Raw genomic sequence first — 6,449 nt, forward strand, 5'->3', positions numbered from 1 at the left:
GGCAGCACTGACTCCTACTGTTCCATCCCAGAGAGAGCAGAGAAATTCAGCACCATGGACAATGCACACACAAACACACACGCAAACACACACACACACACACACACACACACACACACACACACACACACACACACACACACAACAATACACACACACACCCAGACATACACACACACACACACACACACATACACAGACACACAACCATACACACCCACACATATACACGCGCACACACACACACATAACCATACGCACCCACACATGTACACACGCACACACGCACACACACACACACACACACACACATACACACAACCATACACACCACACATACACACACGCACACATACACATATTAAGCCGTAGTACGAATTAAGGTGCCATTTTCAATCTAAAGTTATTCTTAAAGTAGCCTATTTAAAACTATGTGAGGACTTCCACATTACTGCACTGTAAATAACAACTGAATTATTATTAATATTTGACCTTTATTACGCAGGATGGAAATAATGACAACAGTGTTCTTTTTTTACACTGATGGTGTGTATCAGCGGATGCTTGCACCACTCTTGTGCACCCAATAATTTGCTTCATTAAACAGCCAATCAAATCTGCCCCTGACATGTGCCCTCCTACTGTTCAGTGAATGAAGAGAAATTATTATCTCAAGTCCTCCTCTTATCTGTACAGTTTGAGTTTTACAGCGCAGAGGACAAACAGGGTCTCAGGCAGAGGAGAGTCTCCAGAAGAGGAGAGTTCAGATACAGTGATGCCACCACTCTGTGCTGTTCTTGTGCTTTTCAGCAAAGTCTGTAAGTGTATAAGTTTTATTGACTTGTCGGACAAAATAACTTTACATTCGGACTGTATAGACCTATTTATACAGAGATTGTTGTGGTTTTTAATTGCGTATTTCACACTGCCATTTGCATTGAAATATTGTTTTCTGTCGTCTTACAGATGGTCTGCTTGGGAATATAATTCAGCCTGACACGCTGGTGCGAGCTCAGATCGGAGACACTGTGACTCTCCCATGCTTCTACTCTGAAAACGTTTTTGATATCAGTTGGTATAAGCAGCCTCTTGGACAGAAGATTCAGCACATTGCAGTGCAAGTTGTAAATAAAAAAGAAAAGGATCAATTTTTCGATGAGTTTAACAACAGTAAACGCTTCAGTGCTAAAGGAACAAAGGGGATCTTTAACCTGACTGTGTCACGAGTAGAGCCATCAGATTCAGCCACATATCACTGCGCTATGACGTCCTACAGAGAGACCATCTTTGGAAATGGAACGACTTTAATGGTGATGGGTAAATATGAACCTAAAATGATGCTTTACAGTAGTTACGGAGTGTAGCACATTGGGTAAGGAACTGGGCTTGTAACCGAAAGGTTGCAGGTTCGATTCCCGGGTAAGGACACTGCTGTTGTACCCTTGAGCAAGGTACTTAACCGGAATTGCTTCAGTATATATCCAGCTGTATAAATGGATACAATGTAAAAGTTGTGTAAGTCGCTCTGGATAAGAGCGTCTGCTAAATGCCTGTAATGTAATGTAATGTAGTTACAGGCTTGCAACAAAATACTTTGCTCACTGGCACAATACCAGTGAAATATTGCAGAAAAGTGTTATTTTTATAAATAAATAAACATCTGGAATATGCTTTTTAAAAGTGAATTTAAATTATCCTAGGAAAGCAGATTTTTCTTTTAGGGTAGGGTTAGCCAAACTCTGTGTTGTGTGTTTGTGTATTGGATCAGTGCTATGTTAAAATATATTAAGGTATGCTGTTGATTAAGACATTGCATGTTAAGCCAAACACTGTAAATTTGCGTTATGATTTTCTAAAGTCTTTAATGAAACATCACAAATAGACAAATAGGCAGTTTTGCATGCAATGGTCACTAATTCAGATTCGGAAGTTCAGCCACGGCCTAGATTCAATACTGTGTTAATCATGGTAATAACTGTAGCAAAGCACATATATAATTTTTGAGTCCAAGCATATGTCCTGTTATGTTTTTAATGGTTAAAATCCTTCAGGTTCAGAGTCACACAACAGGACAGTAGTACTACAGCAGCCCGAGTCTGAGTCAGTGCAGTCAGGAGACTCTGTGACTCTGCAGTGTACAGTACACACTGAGACCTGTGCAGGAGAACACAGTGTGTACTGGTTCAGACAGAGCACAGGAGAGTCCCCTCCAGGAATCATTTCCACCCATGGAACCAGGAGTGATGAGTGCCAGAGGAGCTCTGGGTCTGTGTCTCCCACACAGAGCTGTGTCTACAACTTCCCCAAGAGGAACCTCAGCCCCTCTGATGCTGGGACTTACTACTGTGCTGTGGCCACCTGTGGGGAGATCCTGTTTGGGAACGGGACCATGCTGAATGTTGAGGGTAAGCTTTTTTAAATGAATGTACAGCATGATAGCACATATAGTATTGATTCACAATTGTAATGTAAAACTATATTTAACTAGGAAAATATATTGATTTTTACATAATTTTTTTTGTAGTAACAAAAAAATCTCAATGTCATTCACAAAATCCTAAAAACATATTTATATTTCAGGAGGTGAATTATCCATGCTTGTCTGGCTCTCGATCATACGGACTGGAGTTCTCTGTTGCATGTTGCCCATATTTGTCCTCATCTATTGCAAAAAGGCATAAATAATGATGATATTATGGGATTCATACCATTAAATCAGCGAATCATATTCATATTAATACCTCCTTCTGGGTATTCTTTTTCTCCTTCTTCTTATAATGACTTTTTTCCAGAACACAATCCCTGTTTACAAATTACCCTGGTGTATGAATCCTAATTTTGGCATAATAGCATATGACAGCTGATGTTACTCAAACAGTGTAATGCAATTAAAATGAATTTCAATCATTTGAAATGGTTTTGATTATGTTCCTGATACTCAAAAGTATTTGAACACCGACAATCATAACAGAAGGACTTTGTCAACTTTAGTCTGAAACTGTAAATACAAGATGCATTTATTTCAGTCTACGATAGCTGCTGGATCTTTGTGAAGGAATCTTATTGTGGCCTGTTTGAGGGATCAAATGCATTTTTAGAGAAAACATGCAATTTGGAATAAACACTGCTATTCCAACATCAAAACAGAATTATTACAAATCACACACATATAATAATGACTTAATGATACAAATGAAAATATATTTCAGTACAGAAAGTTCATGAACAGAACTTTGGCACTGAGAGCTAATGGTTTCCAAACAGCAGCATCAAACCGGGCGGGCAGGGTGGCATAGTGGTTAGCAGGGTTGCCTCGCAAGAAGGCTAGGCGTGCTCCTGCAGGTGCCCTTGACCAAGGCACCGGCCTCAGAACTGGAGTTGGTCCCCGGGCGCTGCACTGTGGCCGCCCTCTGCTCCTAAGTAACTAAGATGGGTCAAATGCAGAGGACAAATTACCCCACAGGGTTGAATGAAAGTATCTATCTAAACATACAGGTGAGACAGAGTATGTCTGAAATTCCTGTAATGTTACAGTATCTTAAGACTGTTATCGCCATTCATCTTTTTATGACAGAAATGTATCATAGTGTGGTGCAGCCAATATTTTCGGTGCTGTAAATAAAATCTGTATCGGTCAGTAATGGCAAATGCTCATGCTTAACCTCGTATCACCTATTCATGCAGAGTATGTCTCATTGATGGTATTCATTCCCACTAAGGGCTAATGCTACATGTATAGCAGGCTGTGCCTTTAAAATAGGCCTGACAAGGGCCTGGTTACCATTCAGTCTGAGGTCTGTCTGTTCTGCCCAGTATTGTGACCAGGTGGCATAGATACATTTGTGCCAAACAGAGAAATCTGTCAGTTTCCCACTATTTTAGGATTTAATTATTAGTTATTAAATGTGCAAATATTCTTGTAAGCATCACATTGTACATGGAAAGATCCCAGCGTTAAATGATTGATCAGTTTTCAAGTAGCTTTTTGTCGAGCCTCAACTCAAAGTTAGGACATGCTGTAATATTTGGAACGCTAACACTAGTTGCTTGGAGCTAATTTAAGATGCTCTAGCTTCATAGTGCTCATTAATCTTGGAAGATAGATTTTGCACTGAACATCCAGGCATTAGAGAGTCAAGTGTAATGCGTACAAGAAAAATAAAACAACTAGCATAATGTGGGCATGATGCACTTTTCACTTTGGTGGGCTCATGGGTCTATATCATGTTTGATCGTGAGAGTGGACTGCCCGGCGAACAGTGCCAGTGCTATGTCAGTTTCTAAAGAGCTCCAAGGAGCTTTCAGGGAACGTAGGAACCTTTGTCAGGGAGTAGGATAGCCCCGCCCCTGCCACTATTACATAGATTCACAAATATCATGATCACTTTTCTAGTCAGGATCATCTTCCACAGTGTTAACATCATCATCATCATCATCATCGTCATTGTTAACATCACCAATACCACCCACCACCTCATCATCATCATTGTCATAATTTTTCACCTTATTTCAGACAATGAACAATTTGACTAAATGATTTATGTGTGATAATTTGACGAGTGTTTAATAATTATTCTGTGGTAAATAGGTATTCTCGACTGCATGCAGGCAATCTGTATCTAAAGGATGTTTAGAGATAGACATCAGAATAACACCCTGGTCAGTCACTAGGTGCAGTACCATGAAGTTTCGATCCTGAGAATTATATCTACAAAACAGGCAATTATTACACCATTTGCATAATTTAATAATCATTAAAATAATACAAACAAAAACAGAGTTACTGGTGTTGAATCCAATGAACGTAAACCAAACAGTTTTATATACGGTACGTACAGTACATCCACACAAGCAGTTAACTGCATTTGTAATGGAAGTCCACACAAGTCTGATTATAGATCCCTCAAGAATGGAAGTATTGTGGCTTGATGCTCATGCTGTAACCCGCCCCCTGGTGTCAGGTGCTGGGAATGCACCCGTTCTCTGAGGAAGAGCGGTGAACATGTACTCAGCTGCTGTGTAGCATTAATCACACTGGACCCATTCTTTTGCATTTCACAGAGATGCCTGTGTTTTGTGACCACGATTCACATTATAATGTTTGTTGTCAAAAAGTCAAACAACAGAAAGGGCTGCAGGTAGTATGGCGGTGGGGTTGGTAGGGTGACAGTTATTCTGCTTGTTTAGGGGAGGAACTCTCAAAACATTTCCATAAAACATACATTTGTATTTAAAATGCTCCTGGGACAGAGTTATTCTAGTTGAGGAGTACAATAATAAAAGGAAGGCATTAAAGGTCACATGGGCAGACATTTGGCTGATATATTTCCATCTCTGAGTTCACTGCACTGCTTATTGTTTCTGAAACTTTTGCACACGGCTTCTCTTCATTACAAGTAAAATGTGTTTGTCTGTTTCAGACTGCTCTGTTTGGTGGGGGTGACAGGGGAGGTGCACGTTTTTCTCCACTCACAGCCTTAATTACATTCACAGATTCTACATGAGACCAGAGACGGCTAAAACCAGGCAATTAAAACTGGACCTGCAGATTCCTCCTCCTCCTTCCCCAGGCGCTAGGAACAGCTACACTGACGCTCCGATTAAATTTCTTCGTAATGAATGTATGTAGTGAGTAAAGTCTAGAGCAGAATGGACTCACATGAAACTATCCTTGTATCATGGGGGAGGTGGGGGGGTTTGACAAACAGGGTGTGAGTGCATAGCTGAGGGGGAAGAGAGTGCGTGCCTGTGTGTGTGTGTGTGTGTGTGTGTGACCAAAGAGAGCAGTATCCTAGCAAGTTAGGTTCCATTGGGTACTAGGGGGCAGGGGGCAGGGCAGTATTAATTATTGTCCAGTACTGTTTTTGTTTCCTGCTTATAACGTCTTTCCTTTGAGAGCGTGCTTAAGATCACGCTCTGAGACCTGCTTGCTGGTCTGAGGGGGTGTTTTTTGCACGATGCTGGAGGTACAGCTCTCTCTGTGGTTTGGTCGGACTCTCTGGCCACTGACTCAAAACAAAACCCCTGTGCTCTGCCTTTGTGGTTTCCTGCATACACCCCTTTCATACGTCACCTAATAAGCCCCTCTCTCTTTCACCCTTCATATGTAACCTAGTAACCCCCTCTCTCTCTCTCTCTCTCTCTCTCCCTTTCATAGTCACTGAAGCCCCCTCTCTCTTCTCTCTCCTCTCTCTCTCACCCCTTTCATATGTCACCTAGTAAGGCACCTCTCTCCTCTCTCTCTCACCCCTTTCATATGTCACCTAGTAAGCCACCCTCTCTCTCTCTCCCTCTCTTTCTCTACCCTTTCATAGTCACTAGTAAGCCAGTCTCTCTCTCTCTCACCCCTTTCATATGTCACCTAGTAGCCACCTCTCTCTCTCTTTTCTCTCTCTCTCTCACCCCTTTCATATGTCACCTAGTAAGCCACCTCTCTCTCTCTCTCTCTC

The 6,449-nt window shown here is 41.4% G+C and overlaps 1 long non-coding RNA gene across 1 annotated transcript; it reads left to right on the top strand.

The window, feature by feature from the left end:
- Positions 1-517: 517 nt before the first annotated feature.
- On the top strand, positions 518-2,907 carry LOC135247207 (uncharacterized). The gene is made up of 4 exons (XR_010328131.1): positions 518-818; positions 967-1,317; positions 2,052-2,405; positions 2,581-2,907. It is a non-coding gene; the product is annotated as an uncharacterized LOC135247207 (long non-coding RNA).
- Positions 2,908-6,449: the final 3,542 nt, after the last annotated feature.

Source organism: Anguilla rostrata, unplaced genomic scaffold (assembly GCF_018555375.3).
Source record: "Anguilla rostrata isolate EN2019 unplaced genomic scaffold, ASM1855537v3 scaf1144, whole genome shotgun sequence".
NCBI classification, from domain to species: Eukaryota; Metazoa; Chordata; class Actinopteri; order Anguilliformes; family Anguillidae; genus Anguilla; species Anguilla rostrata.